The 20269-nt window shown below is 45.2% G+C and overlaps 1 non-coding gene across 1 annotated transcript; it reads right to left on the reverse strand.

Annotated features, from left to right (window-relative positions):
* Positions 1-8471: 8471 nt before the first annotated feature.
* TRNAI-AAU (transfer RNA isoleucine (anticodon AAU)) lies at positions 8472-8545 on the reverse strand. The gene has a single exon. It is a non-coding gene; the product is annotated as a tRNA-Ile (tRNA).
* Between the last annotated feature and the right edge of the window lie 11724 nt (positions 8546-20269).

The following is a 20269-nucleotide window of genomic DNA, read 5'->3' on the forward strand; positions in this document are numbered from 1 at the left end:
CCGCTCCCCAAAAGTGAGCAAGTTTTACCTGATTCTTTTTCTAGAAGCTTTTGTTATACATCTCATTGTTTGGGGCCCGATGCAGTGCCTGTTAAAGTCAATGGAAATCTTTCCTACAGACTTTGGATCAGACCTTTCTATTCTTCCATTTATGAATTAATTGAAGAAAAAAAGATAAGTTCAGCACACTCTTAAAATTAGTAAGTGTGTTTGAAACAAGGTGAATAGGGGATGATGAAACTGCTACATCTCTTATATTCTGGAAAAAAACAAATTGTCTAGAAATATCCTAAATTAAAACCTAAATGATATAGGTTGATCAATCATTGAAAATAAGCACAATGGGTCTGATTCTCCACTGCCTTGCACTATGTATAGCCATTTACACCTATGCAAAGTGGCTCTAAAATGTTACCAGATCAGGACAGTGCACTGAACGTACGGTGGGATTGGAATTCACACGTCTATTTGTGAGAGGAAGTTTGTAATTATTTCCTCCTAATGAATGGATTCATTTTTGCAAAGGATGTCTGTGTTCTCCCATAAACAGCAGCAGGTTTTGAGGGCAAGAATTGTGAAATCTTGCTACAACGATAGGAAAGTCAATGAAATTGTGGTGAAAATTTGAACAGTGTACCTACATAGCTGCAATCAATATTGCCTCATTTTTTCCAAGCAATGGAACAAAGCTATTACAGGATGTTATTTCAGCCAATAAGAGTCAAGAAAAAAATGAACGTGGGCCGGATAGTCATGTAGATAAAATGCAATGTGGGGGGAGGGAGGTCTAGAAGTGGGGGGTGATTTCTAGCTCCCTTTGCTTGTTTTGTTTTTTAATTCATAAACCATAACTGATTATTAACTACAGTTTCTGTAAAATATAAATCTGACCTTTTATTAGGAGACTTTCCAAATCCATTACTAAGGAAATAGGAATCAAAGCTGCAATGAAATAATTGTGCATAATTGCCCCAAAATGGAGGTTTCTTGTGCTGAGACAACTCATTGTGGGACATCAATAATTAATTTGCTGGCATTACAACTCTTCCAATTGACATGAAGAATAGGAGAAACTTACTCAGAAATTCTCTCTTCAGTGACTTCAGCTGTAAATAACAAAATTCTATATGCCTGGCTTCATACAGTCCCTTTATGTAACCCTTCTGCCCGTCATAGTTGGCAGCAACAAGGGCCGGGTTCAGTATCTAGGGGTTCCATTCCAATAACACAATGCAAAACCGGCTCAAGCCCCCACCCAGTGACCTGGGACAAATATATACCACCCCCACTAGGCGCCTCCAAGAGGTAATACTTCGCCTCTCGCAAGCACAGAGTCTGAGTGTAGCAAAAAGCCTTTTAATAACAGAGAGAAACAATGTGGCATTATGTTGGGGAAACACCACCAACAGGATTCATAACACAACCCATGAGCAAAAAACCCATCCCAAGCAAATTGGGCCATGTCCTTTCCCTTTGGTTCTTGAGTCCAGCAACCCAAAGTCCCAAAAGTCCAACAACCCAAAGGCTGCCCCAGAGTTCGAAAGTTTATCTGCAGAGTTTTACCTTCCAACCTGGGTGGAGATGGGGGGTGGGTTAAGGGGCACCTTACGTGGTCCAAAGCTGATTGCCCCACCTCTCCATGGGGCTACGCTCTGCCAGCTGCCCCCATGAGCTGCTCCAGGCATCCAACAAACTGCTCTGCCAGCCATCCCGCAAACTGCTCCACAATATATGTTCAGGCTGCTTAACACAACACTCAGTGATTTCAGCTCTTAGTAAGTTTAGCTCTTTTGTGATTTCAGCTTGTAGTAGGAGAACCTCAGTACTAGTACACCATTAGCTTAAAGTGAATTCAGCTCAGCAGCCTGTAACTAGACCCCTAATAGAATCAAAATTAGCTCTGATATTCCACAGTGGAGAGAGAAGGAAGTGCAATTAGCATGTAAGGCCCATACCACCAAGTATATTAATACCTGTCCCCAGCTTCTCTCCATTCACTGGGTTTTGGAATCCATGACCCTTGCCTAGCGAGTGCTGCTTAGTTGATGGTGAGTCCCTCCATCATAACAAAAGGCCAAGTACAGTTCCACTGTCCTTGATTCACATGATCAGGATAATAACAGTTTATTCCTGTCCCAATAACAGAGAAACTGGGGCTCCTACAGCAGCCAAAGTGACCATCTAGGCAGGGTGGGTGTGCCTATGCAAATGAGATCAGCCCCTGAAGTTCTTTTCCACAACCCACCATGACTCGCCACCAGATGTCAGGGTAGAGCTCATCCTGACTCTGCTTACATTTAATTCAATGTGATTTCATACATAATTGTTTCCTATTTAAGATATGCCTTCTCTTCCCTCTTTCTATGTATCTACTTTAATGATTTAGTCAATACCCATTAAAAATGTAAGTAAGGTTCCTCACATTAAGATCTTTTGTTAAAAATCTTCAGAGACCATCCTCTTCATTCAAATGAGACGTTCCCTGGACAGTCCTCTTCCCAGTGCATTCAATCTGGTCATTTAAAATTTGCTTTATTTCAGTATAAAATCTTAGACCTGTTTTCTGTCAAGACTCTCATTCTTTCCAGGTGACAGCACGCTACTTTTTTTTTTAAGGTAACTCATTCTAGTTCACTAAGCCTAGGCTTAGTTAAGCCAGATTTAAAAAAAAAATCCTCCTTCAAGGTGTTTGATATTTTGGCATCTCCTGTCCAGTCATTCCTCCCAGCAGCAAGGAAGTTAACAAGTGGTATTGTGTAGTGTAGTTGTGTTGGTCCCAGGATATTAGAGAGACAAGGTGAGTGAGGTAATATCTTTTATTGGATCAACTTCTGTTGGTGAGAGAGACAAACTTTTGAGCCACACAGAGCTTTTCTTCAGGTCTCCCAGAGTCACAGCTAAATGCAAAGTGAAACAGACTGTTTAGCATAAGTAGTTAGCTCATAAGTAGTTAGTTGTAAGGGACCATTCAAGGTACAGTGGCCTGTTAACATCTCTGCAGTCACAGGACAGAAAGAGGGGATTAGTGTGTTACAGATTGTTGTAATAAGCCACCAAGCCACCATGGATGTCACTTTCCTATTCACCAACACTCCTCATCAGGATGGCTTAGCTGCCTGCTTCAAATATTTATAAGAAAATGGACAACCCTCAGATCACCAAACCCTCAGATCCAAACACATCACCAGACTCATTCGTTTCATCCTCACCCATAACAATTTTACATTCAACAACAAGCACCTTTTCCAAAGCATGGGAACTCCAATATGGCAACTTCTTAATGAGTCACTTTGAAGAAGAATTTCTGGACAAATGCAACATAAAACCGATGATATTTTCTTCCTCTGGACAAACAGCTTAACTTCCCTCATAGATTTCCACTACAACTTCAACAACCACCACCCATCCATTATCCTTTCTCTGGAATGCTCCCTTACTAGTATCAACTTCCTGGACACCACAATCAGCTTCAACAATGAAACAATGTCTGTATACAGACAACCATATACAAGAAACCCACATCACCACACCTATCTTCACAGATCTAGTAACCACCCCAACCACACCAAGAAATGTTATCTACCGCCAGGCATTCAGATACCACCAAGAATATGCTCCAAGAAGCAAGTCTGGGATATCCACCTTAGCACACTTAAAACCATCTTCATCAAACAACTACACTCCACCAGAGAAGGAGATCACATCATGAAATCAGCCACCCAAATACCCTGAGAGAACTTGCTTCAATAAAGAAATAACCCCTTCCCCATATCCCTAATTGTCACCTACCACTCCACACTGGAACACATAAGGGGGATCATTAAACAACCCATCCTCGATGGGAACCCCATCTTGAGGGAAATCTTCCTGAACCCTCTCCTCTGGCCTTTAAACAATCCCCAACCTCATCATTAGAAGCAAGCTCCCTACAGACCAGGACACACCATCTCAAAGCAGCACCAGGACATTGCAGAACAACAGATGCAAAACCTACAAACATCTACACTGATCAAAACCCCATACAACACACTTTTCAAGATCCATGGATTCTAAACATGTGGTAGACCTCATCCAGTGCACTAAATGCTCCAATAACAACTATGTTGGTGAAACCAGACAATCATTATGCTCTCAAATGAACTCATTCAGGAAAATGATAAAAGTCAAATACACAACACTACATCAAATTCACGGTCATGAAAAATGCATCACGGACTGTGAAATCTGGTCTCCCCCACCCACATCCCCCGTGAAATCTGGTCTTTTGTGTGCTTTTACCCTATACTATACAGATTTCCCAGGGGAGACCAGCATTTCTCAAATTGGGGGTCCTGGCCCAAAAGGGAGTTGCAAGGAGTTACAAGGTTATTTTAGGGGAGGTCACGGTATTGCCACCCTTTCTTCTGCGCTGCCTTCAGAGCTGGGCAGCCAGAGAGTGGCAGCTGCTGACTGAGGCCCAACTCTGCAGGCAACAGCACAGAAGTAAGGGTGGCAATACCATACCAGGCCATCATTACTTCAGCACTGCTGCTGGTGGTTGCTCTGCCTTCAGAGCTGGGCTCCCGGGCAGATGGAGAGAGGCGGCTGCTGCCCGGGAGCCCAGCTCTGAAGACAGCACCGCCGCCAGCAGCAGCGCAGAAGTAAGGGTAGTAGAACCGCAACCCCCCTACAATAACATTGTGACCCCTACACGCACACAACTCCTTTTGGGGTCAGGACCCCTACAATTACAACACCATGAAATTTCAGATTTAAATAGGTGAAATCATGAAACTTATGAGTTTGAAAATCCTATGACCATAAAATTGACCAAACTGGACCATGAATTTGGTAGGGCCCTACGTATGGGTGAACACTTTTCACAAAGTGATCAGTCCTCATCCTCAGGGGAAACCTGCACAACACTTTCAAAAGATGAGCCTGAGAGCTTAAATTCATTACTCTGGTAGACACTTAAAAATCATGGACTGAATAGAGACACTGGATTTATGGTTTACCACAACAATCTATAACCCACTAATCCCCTCTTTTTGTCCTATAACTGGAGGGGTGTTAACATGCCAATCTACCTTGAATATGTCCCTTACAATATGTGCTAATTACTTATGCTGAACAATCTGTTCCACCCTGCATTTTGCTTTGCCATTGGGAGTACCTTTTCCCAGACCCAAAGAAGAGCACTGTGTGGCTCGAAAGCTTGTCTCTCTCACCAATGGAAGTTGGTCCAATAAAAGGTATTACCTCACCCACTTCGTCTCTCTAACGAATGGTATTGTCTGTCAACTCCCTCTTTCTATTCCCTTCTTTTGGTGAAGACAGTTGGATTTTTTTGACGGTTGCTATGAACTGAGAATATCAACACCCAAACTGGGGTTAAGGAGGTGGCAAGATACAACAACAAAGATACAACTGTTCCCCAACAATCTCTGTGTTTGGATGTAGAAATCTGGCCGCACCTATCCCCATTTCACAAACACTTACGTATGTGAGCAATATCCAACTCAGTGAAACTGGCCAAACGCAGTAAATTCAGCTCCTATGTGTTTTCAGGATCAGGACCGTGGAGATCAAACTCAGCCAGCACATGATTTATTAATTATACCCTACCATGTGAATGGGCCATCAGCTAGTTATTAATTTTAAATTAATTTCAATTTTTAAAGTAAAAATCTCTGGTGCTATCCCTGCAGTGGAGCTATTTTTCAATTAAAGAAATATTTGAATCATTACAATGAATGAAAAATGTGATATGAATAGTAGACGTGCACAGGGATATATTCTAAAGCACGTGCAGAAAATGAAAGCTTACTCAGCTTTGGCATTTTTGAAAGATTTAGTATTAACTTAGCTAACTGCTCTTATTAAGTGCAGAAAAGTTTTTCATACTCTTTTTCTTACATCAAATATTCTATAATCTTCCTGTGCCTCATGTAAAACAGGATTATTATATAATAAAAATTCAAATAAGTGTTTGGATTAACCAGCTGAAGACGATGAGTGGGCATTTTTATAAAAGTGAGGCATTGTGCCAATCCCTCTGCAAACACACACACACACAATACCAATATACAAACCTACCAATCTAAAACATTCCACATATAACTATCCCCTTGGGGCGAGGATAAGGGAGAACAAACCACATATGACAGATGTTAATCTCATCTCTTAATGCACTACTGGAAGGTGTTCAGCTATCACAATGATGGGGTCTGTACAAGAGCTTTCGGGTATGTCTACACTGCAATAAAATACTCACGGAACAGCCACAAGTGGCCCAGATTGGCTGATTGGGCTCACAGGGCTCAGTCTGCGGAGCTATAAAATTGCACTGTAGATGCTCGGGCTGGAGCCCAGGTTCGGAGCCCCTCTCTCATTGCAGGGTCTCAGCGCCTGAGCTCCAGCCCAAACACCTACCCTGCAATTGTTTTGCTGCAGAGCCTGAGACCCATGAACCTGATTCAGCTGACTCAGGTGGGGTGTGGGTCTTTTTACTGCAGTGTGAACATACCCATATAGACTTCACTAGACTAAACTAAACTAGAAAGCTGCAGTTGGATGGATCCAGAGGGGTGCAGTCTTTCTGAAGCTCATTGCAATCTTTCTGACTGACTGTGCTGAAAATCCTAAATTGTTGTAAATACCTCTCCAGTTCTGTTATTTCCAGATTGGGTGTCTGACTTCATGGAAAAGGAAGTAGATGGTATAAGCATTTGACATAATAAATTACTCAAAATTAAATCTACTTTAAATGATATATTAATGTGGCCCAGGCAGTACAAAGAAGGATGAAACATGAAGAAGACGTTCCAGAATGTGAGTACTGACTATGAGTATGTCTGTACTTGAGCTGGGGTGTAATTTCCACCACAGGGGGGAGGGTTGTTTCACTGTATTCTGTGCTAGGGGCCACGGAGCCTGTGCTCCTGAGCTGGGTTTGCCCCTGACTCTGCTTGGGTTACAGAAAAGAGGTGAAGATAAGAACAGCCTTCCTGGGTGAGACCAATGGTCCATCTAGCCCATATCCCGTCTAGTGACAATAGCCGATGCCAGGTATTTCAGAGGCAATGGCCAGAGCAGGCAATCATCAAGTGATCTATCCCTGAGTTGTCTTCTTAAGCATGGTGCTTATTCCAGGGGCTAACTGTCACCCCCCGACACACTCCACGGAGGGAGCATTGGTGTTTGTGCCGAGGCATGTGGCAGGGACTCGGGCCCCTTCCCCAACTCTGGGTAGCCCCCCATCTCAGGCTGTGTTCTCCTTAGGGCCACGGAGTCCTTGCCTTTTTTCCCTGGTGCCTGGGAGTCAAGCCAGCTGTGGGGAATTAGCTCAAGCGGTAGAGTGCTCGCTTTGCCTGTGAGAGGCAGTGCGGTCGATGCCCACATTCTCCAAGCAGTTGACTAAGGGCACCGATGAGCATGGTGGGTCGTCTGGCCAGGTAGATGGCTTTTGGCCTTGCTGTCTGTAGCAGTCAGGCTGAAAATCAAAAGCCATCCTCCCCAGGCCCACAGCCACCCAGGGGCTCCTTTGCCCCCTCTTGGCTTCATTAGTGCCACACTCTGACCAGCTGAACTAGGCAACCCACAGGAAACTTCTCAAGGTGTTCCCCTGGTGTGGGCTCCAATGCAAAAAGCACCTGAAAGTTCATCAGCTGTTGCAAGAAGTGTGATTAGTAGGAGTAGTGATGGGGCTGTAGCTTTTGGGCAGCTTTCCATCCCCCTTTCTGTGTATTGTCCCTCCCACTGGTTTCATTTGCGGAGCTGTACAATTCTGGCAGGGTGGCCATTTAGAAATCTTTTCCTTTCTTTTCTTTTAACATTAGGACTGTTTGGGTGTTTCAGTGTGGGTGTTTTCCCATTTGGAGCCATTTGGCTCCCATTTGGAGCCTCCTGCTCCTTCCTGTCTGGGCTCCAGTGTGGGCTTGGGGGGCTGCCTGTGGGCAGTGGGAGGCTGGGGTCCAGGGAACTCCCAAGCTCACCTTGTGCTGGCTGACTCTGAAGCCCTCCCCTAGCTCGGGGTGCTGAGTATTAAGCCTTCCTCTGTGGCTGGGGCTGGAGAGTGTGATCCGTTCTCAGGTACATTTGGGTGGAGATGGCGGCCGGCAAGAATTCGGGCCAGCAGGGACAATGGGGGTGAGCCAGCAGCCCTGTGATTGTGCTTCCTGGGCCGCAAGCTCAACCCTCATCTCCTCTGAGCTGGGAAGGCAGCTGGCCAGATTCAACCTTCTCCTCTTCTCCCCTCCCTGGGCTCATGTTTTTCAGCCAGCTGGTCAAGCAAGGATCCCAGAGAGGGGAGGAAAGGAGGTGGGCAGATCCTCGTCCTGCCAGTCTCTGCGCTGGCTGGCCAGCCCCTTCCCCCACCAGGGCTCTTGCCTGCTCCCTGCAAGCGGCTCAGCCCATCTTCTTTCGGCCTCTCCGACCCCTAGCAGTCATCCAAAAGAGCAGAAGCCCCTCTCTCCATCCTGCACACAGAGTGGCCAGCATGGGGCTCGAGCCCATGACCTTGGTGTTATTAGCACCACACTCTGACCAGCTGAGCTAGCTGACCCACAGGAAGCAACTACTTGCCTGTCCCTTTTGGAAGGAACCACCGGTTGGTGCAGTGACGGTGTGGACTCAGGTATGACATGAGTGGATCAAGAGGCCTGCAAGCAAGACAGGGGAATTAGCTCAAGTGGTAGAGCGCTCGCTCGCTTCTCATGCGAGAGGCAGTGGGATCAGTACCCGCATTCTCCAGCGGCAAGGGAGCCACAGTCCCTTCTTTTAGAAGCCATTGACAGTCAGCGGGATGAGCTCTTCCAGAAGCCTCCATCCCTCTCCCTGCTTGGCCTCCCAAAAAGCCAGCCCTTGCGGAGCAGAAAGCTGTTCGTCCAAGGCCCTTCTCCCCTTTCTGGTGGCTGGGAGGCTGGAGACAGGTTGGGGAAGTTAGCTCAAATGGAAGAGCATGGGAGAAGTAGTGACATCGACACACATATTCTCCAGCCTGCTCTGCTGTAGTGGGGGACCTGCCCCCTTCTTGCTGAGCTGTCACTAGAGCACGATCCCTTTCCCACTCCGTCCCTCCCTGCTAGTCTACACAAAGCTGATTGGCTGGGAGGGAGTGCCACTCAAATACAGAATTACTCACATCCCAGGGGTCCATGAAGGGAATGAGGAGATGGGCGGGGGGCGGGGGGGCACATGATACCACCTCAGCTGAGACCATGTAAACCACACAGCCTCCTGATCTCAGCCAGCATGGCAGCTGTGGACCAGAGCACACAGACGGCTTGGAGAAAGCCAAAGCGGGGCAGGACTGCGTTGGTCTGGACCAGTGAGTCTGTGGGTGTCTATCCTGGTGGAGGCAGGGTTGTTTTGCTGTATGCTGTGCCAGGGGCCAGGGAGCCTGTGTGAGCTCTGCTAGAGTTCCTGAGCTGGGCGTGCTCCTGGCTTTGCTTGGGTTAGAGGAAAGTGGTGAAGATAAGAACGGCCCTTCTGGGTGAGACCAGTGGTCCATCTAGCCCGGTATCATGTCTTTTGACAGTAGCTGATGCCAGGTGTTTCAGAGGCAACGGCCAGAGCAGGCAATCATCAAGTGATCTATCCCTGCGCTGTCTTCTTAAGTTTGGTGCTTATTCCAGGGGCTAACTCTCACCCCCCGACACACTCCAGGGAGGGAGCGTTGGTGTTTGTGCCAAGGCTCGTGGCAGGGACTCAGGCCCCTTCCCCAACTCTGGGTAGCCCCCCATCTCAGGCTGTGTTGTGCTTCGGGCCATGGAGCCCTTGCCTTTTTTCCCTGGTGCCTGGGAGTCTGGCTAGCTGTGGGGAATTAGCTCAAGCGGTAATGTGCTTGCTTTGCATGCAAGAGGTAGTGGGGTCAATCCTCACATTCTCCAAGCAGTTGGTTAAGGGCTCTTGATGAGCATGGTGGGTGGCCAGGCAGCCTTATTTTGGCCTTGCTCTCCTCAGCCACCGAGGGACTCCTTTTTACATTGGGAGCATTAGGACTGTTTGGGTGTTTCAGTGTGTGCGTTTGTGCCGAGGTGCGGGGCTGGGACCCAGGACCGAGGACCCCTTCCCCAACTGCTGGTGTCTCCCCCATTTGAGACGCTGCTCTGCTTAAAGCCCTTTCCCTGTTTGACTGGCACCTGGGCAATGGGCTTGGGGAATTAGCTCAAGCAGTAGAGTGCTCGCTTTGCATGCGAGATGGAGTTAGGTCAATGCCCACATTCTCAAAGCATATGGTTCAGGGCTCCTGGTGAGGATGGTTGATCAGCCCTCCCCCCCCCACCTCCTCTTGCCCTTGCCTCAAGAGGGGGAGGCAATTTACCAGGCTCGCCCTGCTCACCCTCTGGACCAAGTCAAGGAAGGAGCTGAGAGAGAAGGAGGAAAGGAAGTAGCTGGAGTCTCCTCCCACCCTGTGCAGCATCTGTGCTGGCTGGACCCACCAGGGCTTGTCTTAGGGGTTGGAGGGATGCTCAGGTGCGGTCGTGCTGATACTTCCCGCCCATGTTACCTGCCAACCACCTGTGGGGGTTTAGAGGCAACGAGTCAGGCAGTGCAGCTTCTGGAGATGGTGAAGGGACCGAGCTCCTGCAGGGTCAGCTGCATCACCCAGGTAACTCCTCCAAAGCAGGGGTGTCCCTCCTCCACTGCCATCTGCTGCTGTTCCTGCCCCCCCTGCCCATGGAGCCATCCCTGGCCAATCTGCTTGGGAACTGGAGCTTGTCTGCTGTGCAGAGCGGGGTTTATGTGAGGGGGTGCTGATGGTGGGGTATCCCCCGCCGCCTGCTTGTGTATCTGGTTTCTGCTGAGCTGGGGTGAGGGTCGGGGGGAGCGTGTTTGTGCTGGTGTCTCTGGCTCCAGAGTGAGTGCTGCCGGCCCTGCTGTTCAGGCTCCTAATGCTCTTCTTAAAGAGACAGCGCTCTGACACACTTACTCAGGCACCCACACACACTCCCCCAACACACACACACTCTCTCTCTCTCTCACACACGTTGTTATTGTTGTTACTTCTTGGTTCTTCCTGTAGAAATGTGCAAGGCACACATAGTCGCTGTAATTTTATTCTTTCAATGTTCGTTAAGGATTACAGTCCTGTTATTTTGGTTTTTTGACTAGTCTGTGCCTTTCATATTTTTTCTCTTAAATTTAATGCTTAAATTTAATTCTTTGAGTAGTGAGTTCTACAATCCCTAACCTGTCCTGGTTGGAGTAATTATCATTATTACTTTTTATTACCATATTGTGCTCTGTCATTCATTATTTAAAGTGGTACAATCAAATAATAGTATCCTTCTAGAATGTAAATTTAGCTTGTGCCAGTTTCAGAAAATTAGCTAAACACATAACTTCAGACACTGTGCAGATGAAGGTCAGTTATTTTCAAATGGTATTTTTAATTATACCTGTAAAATAACTTACAGTTTGTACAAAAATAAATGTGGTTCAAAGTCTGATACTAATAGTAATGATGGAGTGAAACGTTAGTGAGTTACATGCATGATTGTGATCATAAACATAACATAAATGCCAAAATAATTAGAAAAATAAATTCCTGTTCTTTATAAAAGAGAAAAAAACCTTAATTGCATATGTTAAAATTAAGTAAATACGTTTTTAGTGAGGTGAAAAACAACTGACTAAAATAAAGTTAGATAATGGCAGTACCAATGAGTGTGTCTGTTAGAGAAAGTAAGCAGATTTAAGCAGATTTTATTTATTTTTATTTATCTCTACAAAAGATAGTGTACAATGTATCAAATCTGTGTTTCTGATATCCGTGTTAAAGCTCCAGAACTGGTACCTCAAAGTTTGGGATTGGGAATATCTCGCTATATTATCTCCTTATTATTCTAAAATTACATATAAACTTAAAATGTGGCTTTAATTGGTGTTTGTACATATTTTTTTTCTTTATATAGGAATTAGATACAGTGTTCCTAGGGTTGCCAACTTTCTAATCTCACAAAACCGAACACCCCTTCCCTGCCCCTTCTCCAAGGCCATGCCCCTGCTCACTCCATCCCCCTCCCTCTGTTGTTTGCTCTCCAGCACTCTCACTCACTTTCACCGGGCTGGGGCAGGGGATTGCAGTGCAGGACGGGGGTGAGGGCTCCACCTGGGGGTGTGGACTCTGGGTGGGGCCAGGGATGAGGGATTTGGGGTTCGGAGGGTCTGGCACAGGGTGTTGAGGTGTTGGGGGGTGCTGGCTCCAGGAGGGAGTTTGGGTATGGGAGAGAACTCCGGGCTGGGGCAGGGCTTTGGGGTGCATGAGAGGGTTTAGGGTGAGGGGTCCCGGCGGCACTTACTGCAGCTCCCAGGAAGTGGCCACCAGGTCCCTGCAGCCCTTAGATGCATGAGCAGCCAGAGAGGCTCCATGCGCTTCCCATGTGCCTGCAGGCACTGCCCCAGCAGCTCCCATTGGTTGTGGTTCCCAGCCAATGGGAGCAGCAGAGCCGGTCCTCGGGGCAGGGGCAGCGCACAGATCCTCCCTGGCCGCCCATGCGTCTAGTGGCTGTAGGAACTTGGTGGCCACTTCCGGGAGCCACATGGAGCTAGGGCAAGCAGGGAGCCTGCCTTAGCCCTGGCCCCTCGCTGCGCTGCCGACCAGACTTCTAACAGCTTGGTCAGCAATGCCGAGCGGAACCACCAGGATCCCTTTTCAACCAGGCATTCTGGTCGAAAACCAGATGCCTGGCAACCCTAAGTGTTTCTGTCAGATAATTTCTAAATTATTATCTTCAAAAAAATCTAGAGTTTTCAGATTAAAGTTTCCCCCACTCCCAAAATCGGAAATGGGTCCCCATGTGAGCCAGATGTGGCCAGAGAGCTGTGGGATAGCCATGAGCTCCGGCAAGATGCAGCCCCCCTGTGCTAGCATGGAGTCCACCTTGAGCTCAGCACCAGGCACTGCAAGCTGCGGCAGCAGTGCAGAAGTAAGAGTGGCAATATACCCTATATACCATGCCCCCCCCTTACTTCTGCACTGCTGCTGAAGGCAGCGTTGTCTTCAGAGCTGGGTGCCCAGCCAGCACCAGTCACCCAGCCATTGCTTAATTTGTGCTGGGGCTGAGCCCTGGCACCTCTTTCAATACAAATTAAGCACAGCGGGGAGGCAGTGGGCCTGGAGGTAATGGGGGAGGTGCGGAGCAGTGGGGGCCAGGGACGATGGGGGAGTAGGGAGTTTGTGGGGTCTCAGGGAGTGGGTGCCCTCAGGGCTCAGGGACACCAAAATACAAGTTTGCCCAGAGCACCATTTTGCCTAAGGCTGGCCCTGATTATAAATACTTAGTAGTCTCATATATTTATGATCTCAGTCAAAATTTAGAATTATCTAACTGGGTAATAATGTTACCTTTCTCTCACCCTCTGTTTCATCCATTTAGGCCCCAATCCTGCATGTGATTGTGTGCAGGATGTTGACTTCAATGGGGTTCCGCAAGGAAACAGGGCTGCAAGCACATATAGTTAATTGCGGGATCGGGGCCACTTGTGTGTTTCTACAGTGCCTAGTACAATGGGCCCTGATCTCATTTATGGTTTCTACATGCTACTGTTATACAAATATTAATAAAACTAATAATAAGGCTAGAATTACTGGGACTGATTCTGATCTCAGTTAAAATGGTGTAAATCACAAGTAATTTTATTGAAGGTGATGATGGTTTCATCCCAATCTACAACAGATATAAGTGAGATCAGATTCAAGTCAGTTTCTAATCTGAGATAAAATGACTAGGGAGGGAGAAAAAGAGGAATAATCTGGGCTCTAATAAAATCCAGATAACCTTTTAAAGCTGCTATCAGCAAATGAAAAATGAGAAACAGCTATATGCCTTTCCCAAAGCAATGCATCATTGCACTCTTTTTTCATGTAAAGAAATGAAATTAATTTGACTGGTGCACTGTGCATAGCAATACAGATTTACAATAAAAAGTTCACAGAATAGCTCTCCTGATTCAAAGATTGATTTCTATTTTAAACTAGAAGTGGTCACAAAAATTTGATGCAATTTTATGCCATCAAAAATGTTGTTTCATTGAAACATAAATGTTTTGCAGAAATGGGGAGCAAGAGTCTAGCCTTGCCAATATCTTAGTCAGTGGGCACTTGCCTGCGTTGTAAGAGTCCTAAATTCAAACCCCTTCTCTTAATCAGGCAGAGCAGGGATTGGAACCTGCATCTCCCAGGTGAGTGCCTTAATCACCAGGTGACTGTCCATCCTAGGATGGGTTGTGCTCTCTACTTCTTCATTTTTTTAAAAATTTTCCCCATGAAAAGAATGAAAAAGTCTCCTTTTTATTCTGCGCTTACATTTTTCATGAAATGGAATTGCTGTTTTCCAGCCAGGCCTAATTTAAACTTCCATGTATCTATTGTGGAATTGCTTTTCCTATGACTAAATAAGAGCAAAGTAACCGCAAGAGATTGCACTCAATTTTACATCCATGTAAGAAATATAAAAGTGGGAAGAAGTTGTAATGAAGCTGCATCTGCTAGACCATGTATGTTTCCACATAGAAAACAGAAATTGCCAAACCCTGATTGCCTTATGTATGCAAGTAGCTCTCTGAATTCATTGGAACAACGCACATGAGCAAAGGTGGCAGGATTTGTCCAGAAAATTAAGTCCATATAAAACAAGGCTCAAGGGGAGGGATAGCTTAGTGGTTTGAGCATTGGCCTGCTAAACCGTGGGTTGTGAGCTCAATCCTTGAGGGGGCCATTTAGGGATCTGGGGCAAAAATTGGGGGTTGGTCCTGCTTTGAGCAGGGGGTTGGACTTGATGAGGTCCCTTCCAACCCTGATATTCTATGAACAGGTATAGTGAAAGCGACTATTAATATAGGGCCAGATTGTAAACCCTTTACTCCCATTGATCAGAAATTTCTCACCTGACAAATTCCCAGTTCAGTCAATGGAATTACTTGTGTGAATATTCTGATCACCCACAGGAGTAAAGAATTGACAACGTGGGCCTCATGTAGGAAATAGTTATAGTGTCTTAGTGTAATTATCACATATGTTGACCATTACATTGGAATATATAAACTATTAGCTAATTGTGTACAGCAGATATCATGCTTTACATCTGCAGTTATTAAAGCCATATTGAAAGAGAATAAAACAAAAGTGCTTTAAAAATTGAGATAAATACATACAAAGTCACAAATTGTGATTGTACCCAGCAAATAAAGGATAGCTCTGTGTCAAGGCTGAGTCCTGCATCCTCACTCTGTCACTTTGAGTGCAGAAAGTGGGGGCCTGCAGGAATTCTAAAAAGTAATACTTGCCACTCCAGGCTTGTATTAAACTCTCAAGGTTACAGCTTTTCTCTGATCTTGGCTTGGTAAACGCTGCCACCACCCAAATGCAAAAAACCCCCTTGGACCGAGGAAGGAGCACTTGGGAATTCCTCCCTGTGGGGTACCCTCAAGCCCTTTCACCCCCCTCTGGGGAAGAGCTGAGAAACAAAACAAAGGAAATTAGCTGTGGCCACCAGCTAATTAAACAACATATGCACAAACCTCTTAGGACACCAAAAATTCAATCCTGTTCTTAAAAATGGTAAATTTTATTAAAAACAAAAAGAAAGAAAATACATTTGGAACTTAGGCTTTTGCTAGATTTTAAAAGAGCAATTCCAAAAATTAAGCATCCAAAATACCTTTCTTGGGGGTTCTGCTTAAAGGTTACAAGCAAACAAAAGCATCTGGGGTTAGCACAGAGGAGATCCGCAAGCCTTAAAAAATAAACAGAAATAAACCTGATCATGTCTAGCTATACATTCTGATCTGGTCTTTGGGTTGCTAAAAGTAGTTCTAGATATGATCCGATGATTTTCATATCTGCTTCAAACTTTACACAGCATTCCTGCTACCCCATCTCTTCAGCCCAGTGAGCAACGGACAAAGGGAAAGTTTCTTTCCCATTTTAAAAAGTTCTACCTTCCCATTGGCTCTTTTGGTCAGGTGCCCACACCTTTTCTTTTACTTGTGGGCTTGTTAACCCTTTACAGGTAAAGCAAGCAGAGAACAGACCAAGAGGGATTTTACAGTTAACTGGCTGGCTGGGTGTCCGTCAAAGGGACACCCAGCCAGCGACTCCGCCCCCTTCATGTATCATACTCTGCTTAAAAAGACAGCTACATTTACATGCCAATGGTAGACAATCAACATTTATTGGAAGTACAATTAAAACAGGTTGTACGTGCAATAAGTAGGAGCTGCATGTTAATTGACTAAATACCCTGATGAGGTCAAAATGATCATCTACATTATTTTTCCATCTTTTGTTCCATACAAATGCACCAAAAAGATGTCCTCTGCAGAATGACCATAATTCAAGAGGGAAAGATTTCTGGACACAGAACACAAGGCCTTGGGTTCAGGATGCACTGGGAAAGGGACTAGTTTCTAAATAAGAACATTTTAAGGTTTTGGTTTTCCTAAACTAGAAAATTGTTGCACTAGCTATTTTATCAACTGTATTGTAGTAGTCTTAGCAGTGAGATTTCCTATCTTGTTCTTTGCAAAGGCTGCCATTATGGTCTAACAAAAAACAACACTAGAAGACTTTGAATCATCTTGCTTTTCGGTATTGCTTTTTTCTGTACCACACATGTTGCTGAAAAAGGTGTCCCGCTGTGTGGTCTAAATTGTCCTTTATTCTTTATCCTCAGCCTCTATATGCTAGGAGACTGTCCGTCTACTTCAGTAGGCTTTGGATCAGGCCCCTGGCCTTAAAGAAAGGTGAATATTGCTTTATCCTCTGGCATCCAGAAGATAAGTACCAGTATATAAGAAAGAGCATTGAGATCCTTCCTCCTAGGTAAGCTATCAGCTACTAGAAGTCATAGGGAAAATAAATAAAGGAGACTGAGATTAGTTCACATCATGAGTTCCTCGGTAACTCTCTTTATACTTAGCATCTGCCATAAAGTTAATTTAACTATTAAGTGTATTCTCTCTGCAAGACATGGGGTAATTTCCATTAAAGTTAATGGGAGTTCTTCATGCATCAAGGAAACAACATGCCTTAATATTTCTAGGTTTCCATTCTCTTCTCTATTTACAGAATGGCTGCTGCAGGATCATTTCTAGAGGGACAGTTTAATACGGAATTGGCAAGTTTGGTACTTTAGCTATTTTTTCCCTTAAATAAATATGTTTCATGGCACAGTTTCCCCTCCCACCATCCCCTTTTATTTTAAAGCCTAGTTTAAGCTTAAAATTTTGCTGGCATAACTACACTGCCAACACCTTCTAGGGTAGACACAGCTTATAGCTGCATACACAAAAGCGGGCAGCAGGGAATTAAGGTAGCACAGGCCACCTTAATTTTGGCATTTTCTTATTTTTGAGTGGCTGACTTTGCAACCTTAAAAATGTTCTTTCAACAGAGCTGTTGTGTGTGCTATTTCCTAGGGTTTGTTTGTTTTTTAAAGTAAACTGAAAACACAAATTCTATCATGTAGTATCACATTGACATCCACAGGGCTCATGAGCGCACAGGCCTCTGCCTCTTGAGCTAACAGAAACTGATAGAGGATGACAACTTACTATTGCTAAAAGCAGATGCTTCAGCAGTGGGTTTCACAGATATTTGTGGACAGCAGGAGACTGGTGAGAGTCTGGAATCTTGGTTTCCATTCCAGGCTGTGGAGGGGAGTGTGTTCTAATGGGCTCAGATTCTTCTTGCCATTGCCTTCACATGTGTACTTCCTGCTTATGAACTCTCCAATCTGTTCCTGACCAGCACTGGTTTCCTGGTCCTTGTCCCAGTCCCATTCCCCTTGACTACTCAATCCTAGTCTCTACTCCTCAGGCTCCCCATCCACATCATAATTTCTTTTCCAGACCCTCCTAGCCTTATCAGGGCTATTATCGTCTGCCTTTGTTCTTGGTGCAACTTTTCTACAACTCTTCTTCAGGGACCATGTTTTCCCTCATACTTATTTTTATTCTTTCCCAATTTAAAAAATATTGTCTCTAAACCTTTCTAGTCCTCTCCTTTCTTTATTTTCTGACAGTCATTCTCCCTTTCATCTCCTATTATCTTTCACATATTTTAATCCTGTGCTTGGATTTTCTTCTCTGTTCTTTGTTAAACCTCTTTGCACTCATTCTTTCATCTCCACATCTTCTCTCTCCTTTATTGTTCCATCATTTTTTCTCCCCCTTCACCATTTTCTCTCTTTCCCCTTCATGTCCCTCTCCATTTTTTGTATCTGGGGCACCCATCAGTGTAATAGTTGAACACCAAATACAATCATTATGATATCCATAGAGTCATTTACAGCAGACTCTGCTCTCCATTCTATTCCAGATTCAGCCGGGGGCAGAGGGGGGAAAGTTGTTTGTTTTTCTCTGCTTCTTTTCCTTTTATAGCTGTTATAATTCCTTATATTTGGTAATGTGGGGAGACATTTGCCAAAAGTGAATTTTGCAATGGTCATAGAAAATAGCCAGGTGTGGGTTCAGCCTTCTTTCTTCTTGTGGGTTATTCCATAATGAGGGGCCTTCAGCTGAGAACACCTTGTCCCTGGCTTTCATTCTGGGCTCTCTGTGCTGAATTGTCTATGACAAACACAGCCGTGAAGGTGTTTGTGAATGGTACAGGGTTCTGCAATGTAGTCAGGTGCAAACACGTTGAAGGCCTTAAAGATTTAGGGCCTAATTTGGGAAAGCTCCTAAACATGTGCCAGTGCATTCCTAGTGTCCTTAGATAACTTCGACAATCCCAGCTGTTCCAATTGGCAGTGGAAACAAACTGGGAGTTCATGGAAAGCGCACAGCTCCAGAATGATGTGGTCTCTTCAATTATTCCTGTAGAGAAAGAGGGTTGCAGCATTCTACAGAAGTCAGACTTTGTAAGAATCTGCAGGACCCAAACGTGGGACGACAGAGATTCTGAACCACTGATGCCTTTGCTTCACCATCAGGGAGGACAATGTAAAACTTGACTTGGCAGGCAGTACCACCCCTTGGGGCCTGTGTGGCAGCCCTTCATAACCCACTGATTGGCCAATAGTGGTATATAAACCAGGAAGCCATGCTGGGGAAGCTGTCTGAGAAAAAACACAGACTTCCTGCTTGCTTCTTCTCCAGATCCTGCTTATTATAGAGCCTGGACTTTGATACTGGTTTGTCCTTGACTTTGCTATTTGATTACTCTCTGTAACCTGGTGCCCGACCCAGATTTCCTGGTACCTTGACCCAGCTTGACTCCGACCATGCTATCTGCCTACAACTTCATGCCTGACTTGGACTTCCTGGCATTCTGACCTCGCTCCCTCCTGACCCTGTACTTGTCTCTGGATTGCAACTTAGCAGCTGACTAGGGCACACTGGCCTCCCATGTCTTGGCCCTGACAGAATTTCTGTGTTACTCCATTTTCAGCCCCAGCTGCAATGAGTTATAATAGCCCATTCGGAAGCTGATGAACACATGGATAATTGTGGCCGGATCCACTTATAACAGAAGGAGACACAGTTTCCTGGCAAGCGGGAGCAGAAAGAATACATTTCATGCCACTGTCTACCTTTATATGCCAGATTCCTAATAACTCCAGGAAGATCCATTGACTAAGTGCTACCTTTGTCATATTCCCATTGACTTCCACAGGCTTTGGATCAAGCCCTGTCTTCTGGTCAGTGCTTACCCTAAGCATGTTCCCTCAGTATATGAGTTGGGGACCTCAAATATATGTCCCTGTGTAGCACACACTCTGCACATGCCTAGGACCAGTTCTGTTCATATTTGCAATGATGAACTTCATGTTTCAAAGGGTAAAAATTGTTCCTTAAACCTCAGGATGCATTTCTGTTTGCAGAGAGGCATGTTAAGTTTCCTTGGAAACCACTGCTGCTCTTCTTCATTGGACTCTTGATTAAATACCTCTCTCTTGGGGGCGGGGAGGGATGGAGAAACCTGTCTTTATTAACAACATTGGATTGTATCTTTCTTCAGTTTTTTGCCCCCGTGTCCCCATTCTTAGGGTTTGATGGGGGTAAAAATGCATAAGAATTCTCAAGAAGCTACTTATCCATCAGTGTGTTCTTTTTACATTTATGTAGAGAGTTCAGGGAAGCTGATATTTATAGTTCAAACTGTAAAAGCTCAGTGACAAGGCCTATACTTTGTGTTCTAAAATTCATAACAACATAAGAACAGCCATACTGGATCAGACCAAAGGTCCATCTAGCCCAGTATCCTGTCTTCCGACAGTGGCCAATGCCAGGTGCCCCAGAGGGAATGAACAGAACAGGAAATCATCCCTGTCACCCA

The sequence above is a fragment of the Natator depressus genome, chromosome 4, assembly GCF_965152275.1.
Source record: "Natator depressus isolate rNatDep1 chromosome 4, rNatDep2.hap1, whole genome shotgun sequence".
Taxonomy (NCBI): domain Eukaryota; kingdom Metazoa; phylum Chordata; order Testudines; family Cheloniidae; genus Natator; species Natator depressus.